Consider the following 10,470-nt stretch of genomic DNA (forward strand, 5'->3'; position numbering starts at 1 on the left):
CTCACTTCACAAATAGAAAGTGAAATAAATCTTCACAGTTGATGTTTCGCCTTTTAATCCGTCAGATTCGATTCTTTACAATACGACGTATCAACGTGTACCTTTATAATGAATTTTCCTTTAGCTACTTGAGAGAAAATAAGAGAATTTGGATAAAGGTTTATGTAAATAATCAAGGTGAGTGCTGATATCGAAACTATTACAGGTGACTTCCGCTTTAATGTTTTCTCACACGGACTTATTAGTTATTTTAATTATGTGTGTGTGCGTGCGTGTGTATTTAAAATCTTTTCTATCACCATTTCGTTTGCGCTAATATAGCCTATGACTGACTTTGTATTTGAGTACACTGCATCTCCTGTTTTTTCGACTCTCGGGATCCGTTCAGCTGAATAATTGTGTTTGTTTGCCATTTCCATCCAGAGTCAGTGGAGATGAGATTTTGTTTCAGCTCTATCATGGATGACACACAAGCATCCAGAGATGAAACAGATTCTCCACAATGCAGGTACTTTAAATCAACGCTCTCACCTTTTAATGGTATGGTAGTCTCTGTTTTTTTTTTAAGGTTAAAAGTGACAAATTTATTAAAAACAATAAGACCATAAAGCCTCATGATAATGTGGTAAATACTTAAAGACCTTAAAATAAATGATCACCATGATAAATGATTCAATATTTTCTGTTACAGTTCATTTTATCAGAAGAGATCAGAAGAGCCCAGCTGTGTGTCCATGAGGAGTGAGTGGTCTATGGGTCACCCGGTACATTTTAAGAGTGGAGATACACAGACTGATCTCAGGTGTAACATGTCTACAAAATATGTTATTGACATTTTTATATATGGTGTTTTTATATTATTGTTTATAGTATTGTGTTATTAATTCTACGCATTGTAATTTTATCTTATATATTACCAACTATCCAAAGTTATGTTAACCCTAAAGCTGTAAAAAACTGTATCATCCTATGTGTCCTCTTAATGTGAAAAAAAAACATGGTTACTATTATAGTTAAACCATGGTAACCACAAATTAACTATGGTTTTGCTACACTATATATACTATATATAGTATATATATGATGTATTACTATATTACTGTACTGTCTTAATGGTTTGGTGTTTTGTATAGTTTAAAAAAGGAAATCAGAAAACAGATTTGCAATACGCGCTCCGAAGTCTCGATGTGAATCAAAAGATTTACAAACCTGCACCAAAGTCCCGAACTGAATAAAAAAAATTCATGATCCCCAGCGAATACCCAATCTGATTCATGAAATGATTCACAATGATAACCGCTGGTTTAACTCATTCAGAGATTGGAAAAGCTCCGTTTCACCCATCACTATGCATTTTAAAATCATTACAAGAGATATCGAAATTTGAAAAGGAATGGCTCTTTTGATCTGGTGTTTGCTAGTGAATCGCTTAAACTGAATAATCTGAATAATATGCTAGAACCGCTAGTGATTTATGCTAGCGGTTCTAGCATAAATCACTCACCCAATTGATTCAGCTTTTTTTTTTTTTCAGTTTGACCTTATATGTTACTACTTCGCCCATGTATTAAATGTGCATCTAGCTTATTTGTTTAACTTGTCAGGTAATATCAGTGGTATGACCTATTTCAGATGCTGCCAAAATTACAAAAACAGTGGTTACATATATATTTAATTGTTAGATCAAAATTATTGCCAGTAGTCACTGGATATTGGTTGTCCCTAGCACCCCTACTATATTAAAACATTGCTTCTTACATTTAAAGACACATTAAGTTCCATTTACAGCTTTTGTATGGTGTAAATAAACTTTTAAGTGCTTTTTTAAAGTGATTTTTAAAGAAAAATTAATATATTAATATTTTAACAGAAAAACTCAGAGTGTGTACTAATATCTGACTTTGTTACAGTTCAGTTCATCAGAAGAGATCAGAACCAGAGCCCAGCTGTGTGTCTATGAAGAGTGAGTGGTCTATGGGTCACCCGGTACATTTTAAGAGTGGAGATACACAGACTGATCTCAGGTATAACATTTCTAGAAAAGATATTATTGAATATTTAATAATATGCATTTTTAGTGTTATACAGGTTAGCTATTTGTATTGTTGTCTTATAGTTTAACATTGTTGCTCATACACACAGAGAGACACATCTATAAGAGCACTTGGATGAATTTACAGTTTTTGTATCAGAAGTCAGAAAGAGCTTTATTGCCAAGTATATAAAAAAAGATATGTAAAGATATGTAAATATATAAAACAAATATATATAAACACACACACACACACACACACACACACACACACACACACACACACACACACACACACACACACACACACACATATATATATATATACAGTGTCCTCCACTAATATTGGCACCCTTGGTAAATATGAGCAAAAGTGGATGTGAAAATAAATCTGCATAATTTATCCCTTTGATCTTTCATTCAAAAAATTCACAAAATTCTAACCTATCACTGAAGTAAAACAATAGAACCTAGGGGTGATATCTCATTATAAAATAAATGTTTTTCTCTAGTTCACGTTGGCCACTATTATTGGCACCTAATTATTGCAACATCCTTCTCCCAAGATAACATTTCTGAGTTTTCTCTTTGGAGAACACCTGACAAGAGATCAGAGGCCATTCCTTTAAACAGAATCTCTTTCTTCCCAGCTTCATGTTGGTGCTTCTTCTCTTCAGTTCCTATACAGGGTTCAGGTCAGGGAACTGGGATGGCCGTGGTAGAAGCTTCATTCTGTGTTCAGTGACACAATTTTGTGTTGATTTTGATTTTTGTTTTGGATCATCTTCCTGCTGGAAAATTCAAACATGGCCCATTATAAGATTTCCAACAGAGGCAGTCAGGTTTTGATTTTTTATCTGCTGGTATTTTATAGAATCCATGAAGCCATATATCTAAACAAGATGTCCAAGACCTCCGGCAGAAAAATAGGTCCACAACATTAAAGACCCAGCAGTATTTTTAACTGTGGGCATGGGGTACTTTTTTTATCCCTGTCTGCACCAAAACCATCTGTAGGGTTAGCTGCCAAAAAGCTAATTTTTAGTTTCATCTAACCATAGAAGCCAGTCCTGTTTGAAGTTCCAGTCATGTCTGACAGTTGAATATGCTGGAGTTTGTTTTTGGGTGAGCCAGGAGAATTTTTTCTTGAAACCCTCTGGAACAACATGTGCTGATGTAGGGGCTGTTTGATCATTTTATTCTAGGCTTTCTGACCCCAAGGCTCAACAATTCTCTGGAATTCTCCAACTGTGATCCTTGGAGAGTCTTTGGCCACTCAAACTCTCCTCCTTATCGTGGGTTAGGATGATATAGACACGCATCCTCTTCTAGGCAGATTTGTAACATCTTTAGTTGATTGGAACTTCTTAACTATTGCCCTGATGGTGGGAATGGGGATTTTCAATGCTTTAGCTCTTTTCTTAGCTCAACAAACTTGTTCTGCACATCAGAACTACATTCTTTGGTTTTACTTCTTGTGGTGGATGATTAAGGGAATTTGGCTTTTGTGTTCCTCATATTTATAATCCTGTGGAACAGAAAGTCATGACTGGACAATTTTATACTCCTAGCCGCCCTGGTGTGCTAAAAATTTTAATATTAATGGGAATATACTTTAGAGATATTTTACTTAGACAAATTTTTAGGGGTGCCAATAATTGTGGCCAACGTGAACTAGAGAAAAACATTTATTTCATAATGAGATATCCCCCCATTTTCCATTGTTTTACTTCAATGAAAGGTTACAATTTTGTGAATTTTTTTAATGAAAGATCTAAAGGATAAACAATGCAGATTTATTTTCACAGTCACCTTTGCTCATATTTACTAAGGGTGCCAATATTAGTGGAGAGTACTGTATAGATGTAGGGATGGACTCAAATTCATGAGGTAGATTGCCAAAAGAAAGAAACTTTTCTTGTGCCTGGCTGTACTGGTGTTTGGTGCTCTGTAGCACCGATCAGACGGCAAAAGTTCAAAAAGGAGATGGCTTGGATTTGAGTGATTTTCTGAGCCTTTTTTTCTAACTCTAGATGTATGCAGTTCTTGAATGGTGGGCAGGGAAGCACCAGTGATCATTGCAGCAGTCCAAACCATCCTCTGTAATCTTTTGATATCTGATTTTGTAGCTGAGACAAACCAGACAGTTATTGAAGTGCACAGGACAGACTCAGTGATGACTGAGTAGAACTGTGTGAGCAGCTCCTGTGTGACAGGTTTAACTTCTTCAGCTGGTGAAGGAAGTACAATATTTGTTGGGCCATTTTAACAGTGGAGTCGAAGTGAGTGTCCCCTTTTGGGTCTTGAGAGATGGTGGTGCCCAGGTATCTGAATGTCTCCACTTCAGCCACGGTGCTGTTCATGATGGTGAATTGGGGAAGTTCTGGGGGGTTTCTCCTAAAGTCTATGTTCATCTCCACAGTTTTAAGTGTGTTCAGTTCCAGGTTATTATAACTGCACCAGACAGCCAGCTCTTTAACCTCATATCTGTAAGCAGACTTATCACCATTCTGGATGAGGCCAATGACTGTAGTGTCATCTGCAAATTTCAGGAGCTTGACAGAGGGCTCTGTAGAGGTGCAGTTGTTGGTACAGCATAAAATATATGATGTTACAGAATCTGTGAGCTCATTAATATCAGTGGCACCAACTTCAACAATACTCCAGTCACTGCAGTCAAAACAGGCTTGTAATGCTCACTCTGTTTTGCGGTGTAGCAGTGGTTCAAATATTTTTGTCTCTAATGGGGCATTTAAAGTGCTGTTTTAATTATTTTGTATTTTTTAATGCAGGAATTCACTCTAAATAACTTAAATCTCTTTGTTATAGTTCACTTCAGCAGACGAGATCTAAACCAGAGCCCAGCTGTGTGTCTAGGTCTATGGATCATCCAGTGCATTTTAATATTGGAGATACACAGTATGATATTTCTGGAAAAGATATAATTTGATGATGATACAGAATACAGAAAAGGAATTGTGTTTATTAAGTCATGTAATAATGGTGTATTTTAATCTTTCAGTGATGAAGTCATCAACACATTTAGATTAAATCTGATGAAAAAGTTTCTGTGTCTGGATGAAGGAATAGCAAAACAGGGAAGTCCAGCACTCCTGAATGAGATCTACACAGAGCTCTACATCACAGAGAGTGAGAGTGAAGAGATCAGTAATAAGCATGAAGTAAGACAGATTGAGACACAATTCAGGAGAGCAGCAACAGAGGACACACCAATCAAATGCAATGACATCTTTAGACCTTTACTTGAACAGGACAAACCCATCAGAACTGTGCTGACAAAGGGAGTCGCTGGCATTGGAAAAACAGTCTCTGTGCAGAAGTTCATCCTGGACTGGGCTGAAGGGAAAGACAATCAGGACGTTCAACTCATATTTCCACTACCTTTCAGAGAGATCAACTTGATCAAGGACAAAACTCTCAGTCTTTTAGATCTTCTAATTGTCTTTTTCCCTGAAGCAAAAAAAATGGAAATATCTAGTGACAAGTATAAATCGTTGTTCATTTTTGATGGTCTAGATGAGTGTCGTCTTCCCTTACATTTTAACAGAAATGAGACTCTACGGCATGCAAACAAAAAGAAATCTGTGGACGTGCTGCTGACGAACCTCATTGTGGGAAATCTGCTTCCTTATGCTCTCATCTGGATCACCTCCAGACCAGCAGCAGCTGATCTCGTCCCCTCTGATTGTGTCCATCGAGTGACAGAGGTACGGGGCTTCAATGATCCACAGAAAGAAGAATACTTCAGGAAAAGAATCAGTGATCAGAGTCTGGCCAAAAGAATCATCTCACACCTGAAGTCATCAAGGAGCCTCTACATCATGTGCCACATCCCAGTGTTTTGCTGGATCTCAGCTACTGTTCTAGAGAAGATGTTGAGTCAAGCAGAGAGTGGAGAGATTCCCAAGACTCTTACTCAAATGTACACACACTTCCTGATCCTTCAGACCAACATCAAACATGAGAAGGACTATGAGAAGAAAGTGACAGATGAAGACATGATCCTCAAACTGGGGAAACTGGCTTTTGAGCAGCTTATGAAAGGCAATTTGATCTTCTATGAGGAAGACCTGAGGGAGTGTGGCATTGATGTGACAGAAGCATCAGTGTACTCAGGATTGTGCACTCAGATCTTCAGAGAGGAGTTTGGCTTGTATCAGGGGAAAGTCTTCTGCTTTGTTCATCTGAGCATTCAGGAACATCTTGCGGCTTTATATGTGCACCTCTCCTGTACAAATGACAATAGAAATGCATTTGAAGCAATCACCAAACAGAGTTTGTGGTCTAAAATTAAGGACTGGTTTGAACTCAATTCATCAAAACATGTTTCATTATCTGATGTGCATCAGAGAGCTGTTGATGAGGCTCTACAGAGTAAAAATGGACATCTGGACCTTCTCCTCCGGTTTCTTGTGGGTTTGTCAGTGGAGTCTCATCAGATTCTCCTACAAGGACTAATGCCACAGACAAGAAGCAGCTCTGACAACAATGAGAAAACAGTTGAGTACATCAAGGTGAAGATCAGGACCCTTAACTCTCCAGAGAAATTCATCAATCTGTTCCACTGTCTAAATGAACTGGGTGATCATTCACTAGTGGAGGAAATACAACAATATCTGAAATCTGGAACAATAAATAAAGCCAAGCTCTCTTCATCTCAGTGGTCAGCTGTAGTTTTTGTGTTGTTGACATCAGAGGATAAACTGGATGAGTTTGATCTTAATAAATTTGTTGTAGGAAACAATAAAGATGAAAATAATATAGTTTTTCAGAAGCTGCTGCCTGTGATTAAAGAAGCCAGATCAATTCAGTAAGTATTACTGAGAACAATCACTTCACTGTCAAAAACATAAAGAAATCTGTCTTAAATGAAATTTGTATTATGCTCTTTAAGTTTCTTAAAGTGTTTCATTGTTCTCTACAGGTTGTGGGGTTGTGGTCTCACAGATGAAAGTTGTGCTGCCTTGGCTTCTGCTCTTAGACCAAACCCCTCACATCTGAGACAACTGGATATGTCTCGGAATGAACTAGGAAATTTGGGAGTCATGCTGCTCTCTACTGTACTGGGGGATCATCACTGTAACCTGAAGAAACTAGAGTAAGATCATATATGACTCGGATGTAAAGTATATTTGAAGTGTTCAGTCTCTTTCTAACACATGAGCTGCAGGACTGAGAGTCACACTGAAATACACACTTTTACACAAAATCAACATTTCAGTGTCTTGATCTTAAACTCAAAGCTGAGAAATTTGTTCATCTTTATTTTTGAAATGTTGTTTTAATTGAAAGATCACACAAATCACTACTGCATACATAGTACAGATTTAAATAACACTAAAAATCAGCTATAGATTTAGCATAGATCATACTAAATAAAAAAATATAGACTATTGGGGCAATTAAGAAATATTAGGGATGGGACGATAAATCAATTCGCAGATCGATTCTGAGATCTTCCAAATGCATCGCGTTTCTATTTGGAATCGATTCTGAGCTTAGATTTTAACAGCAGATGGTGCTCTATTCTAGTTTTCATCCGCACACTCAAACATTCAAAATTCACTTTTACATGTTGTTTGTACATAAATGTATGTTGGCACTGTGTGTGCACATCCACCCTATAATGCTAAAAATCCACCCATCCAATCCTTTTAAATAATATCCCCTCTTAAATCAAGCCATTCTCAGCTTCTTGGCTGTGTGACGTCACACAGACCAAGGCTGCTCCCTGGATAGTTGATTGACACTGCTGTTTACCTTAGACCCATCCTGAGTGAGCTGTGAAGAGTCCACCATTGTTTCAATGGCGGAGCAGGTGTAGACAAGAATGGCTCCTAAGCGATTGAGATGTTGTTGGATGTAATAATGAACATAGCAGTCCTTATTTACTCACGACATCTGAGCTGATAAATGCTGTGGATAACGTTTTGTTTTTGAATGCACATGGCGATCTGCATAAATACGTTTACAGTATGTTCACGTGAATCATTTTTGATCCAGCTTCACCCACAGAAGAAATGAGTATTAGGTTATTTTATGATTTTTTGCAAAACACCTTTTCTAATAATGTGCTAGTTAGCATGTTCCGTGGCTAAAGTAAATGTTACGGCTCGTCACCCCTTGGAAGAGAGGGGCAGGGTGAGAAGAGCTTATTGTCATTTGAAGGGACATGAAACAAAACAGGTTGCTGTGAAAAGAGCTGATTTTAACAAGGTAAACAATGTGTTTTTTTACACTTTAAATTTTAACCATAGCATGTTATAGACTTTTTAAGACCCTAAAGAATCATATCAACTTGTGGAAAATAGGCATCCTATGACCCCTTTAAGTTTGGTATTATACTTTCTCTTTAATAATGGATTCACGGCTAAACTGATCTGAGAGAGTGAAGAGTGTGTCATTGTTCTCTACAGGTTGAGATATTGTGGTATCACAGATGAAAGCTGTGCTGCTCTGGCTTCCGCTCTGAAGTCAAACCCCTCACACCTGAGAGAACTGGATCTGTCTGGAAATAAAATAGGGGATTCAGTGACGCTGCTCTCTGATGTACTACAGAATACTCATTGTAAACTGGAGAAACTGTGGTAAGACCATATACTGCATGCTGTTTATAGCCAACACAGCTAGTATGAATCTGCCTTTTTCTGATTCCATTCTTCCCTCTTTTTTTCATTACATATTAGCTCAATTAAAATATTTAATTAAACAAGAAAATATTCACAAATTTTTAATAAAGTGTCTAACAGATATTTAATAGGCCTTTAATTGAAACTAGATGGTACATCGACCTCATGCAGGTCATATTGCTACCACACTCAAAACCATGGCTCTCTTCCTGAGTGGGTGTAGGGTTGGGCTTTGGGGATAGTGACAAATAAGGGCTCAGTAAGGCAGTAAATCAGTTTATTTATTAATTATAGTCATAAACACATGCTATGTTTTTATATGGTGTTTTGTAATATACTGCAATACAAGTAGTATCTGCCACAATTTACATATACAAGCATTAATCATATGTAGATGATTTTAGGTTTTACTATTCTTGGTGATAAAGGACAAACCTGTACACACACAGACACACGTAAATATTAATAAAGATCTGCTTTCATTAATAAAAAAGATTTTGCGTATAAGACAGAAATTTTGCATGCAATCAAGAAATATTTATGTTTCTTGACTGAGGCTTTAGATGTTTCATGATGATGTTTTGTGCTCCATCAAACATATTTATTTGTGCTTCAAATTTGTACGTCCTCTTTTAGTAATGGATTCACTGCTAAACTGATCTGATCTGAGAGAGTGAAGAGTGTGTCATTGTTCTCTACAGGTTGTGGGATTGTGGCATCACAGATAAAGGTTGTGCTGCTCTGGCTTCAGCTCTGAGATCAAACACCTCACACCTGAGAGAACTGGATCTGTCTCAGAATAAACTAGATTCAGATGTGAAGCTTCTCTGTGCTGCACTTGAAGATCCTCAATGTAAACTGGAGATACTGGAGTAAGGTCATCTTTCTGATACTCTCATATGTCTCAGATGTCTAAGACATCTCCTTTAATGTAAATTCTAAGCCTAAAATTAGCTTATAAAATAAATGTGACAACACACATAATCTTAACACAAATCAATAAGTATGTTTTTTCATGACAATAATGTGTGATTTAGTGAGCCAGCTTTACTGTGCCTTACCAGGATTAGTTTATAAACTGCCAGATGAGACAATTATGTGTTCGATCACAAGAGTTGATAAATTATATGTAATGGTGAACATGTGGATCCTGTGAAGCAAATGTTCTCAGGTGTTTATTAGAGGAACAAGTGACTGTTTCTCCAGACAGATCCATCTGAATATCACTATGAAACAATATCTCCAAGTCAAATTTATCTTACTTGTTTATTTAATCATCCTTGCATATTAGTACCTTAAAGTACATATTAGTACCTGAATTGTTAGTACCTTTTGAAAAGGTACCACCCCAGTGGCAACTTTTGTACCCTTTTTTTGCACCACTAATCATCAACATGCATAAATCTCATTCTATCAGCAGCAGTATGTGGCAATGTCATTTCCTCTCCTGCTCCGAGACCGGAGTCAATAACAAACTACAGACTCTCCAGTTATAATTCACATTGTGTCATTGATCTCTACAGGTTGAGTTATTGTGGAATCACAGGTGAAGGTTGTGCTGTTGTGGCATCAACTCTGAGATCAAACCCCTCACACCTGAGACATCTGAATCTGATTGGGAATAAACAACAGAAATCAGAAGAGCAGTTTCTTTCTGATCTAAAGGATGATGAATCATGTTATAAACTGAAGACATTATGCTATTGTGAGTATATTTCTATTTAAAGCTTTTTAAATTTGTCCAAGTTCAGTAACATTCCTCATACATGTGGAATTGCAGAATAGAAG

General features: G+C 37.1%; 1 pseudogene; it reads left to right on the plus strand.

The window, feature by feature from the left end:
- The first annotated feature begins 458 nt into the window (after nt 1-458).
- On the plus strand, nt 459-10,470 carry LOC141285289 (NACHT, LRR and PYD domains-containing protein 3-like; annotated as a pseudogene).

This window comes from Garra rufa, chromosome 14 (genome assembly GCF_049309525.1).
Source record: "Garra rufa chromosome 14, GarRuf1.0, whole genome shotgun sequence".
NCBI classification, from domain to species: domain Eukaryota; kingdom Metazoa; phylum Chordata; class Actinopteri; order Cypriniformes; family Cyprinidae; genus Garra; species Garra rufa.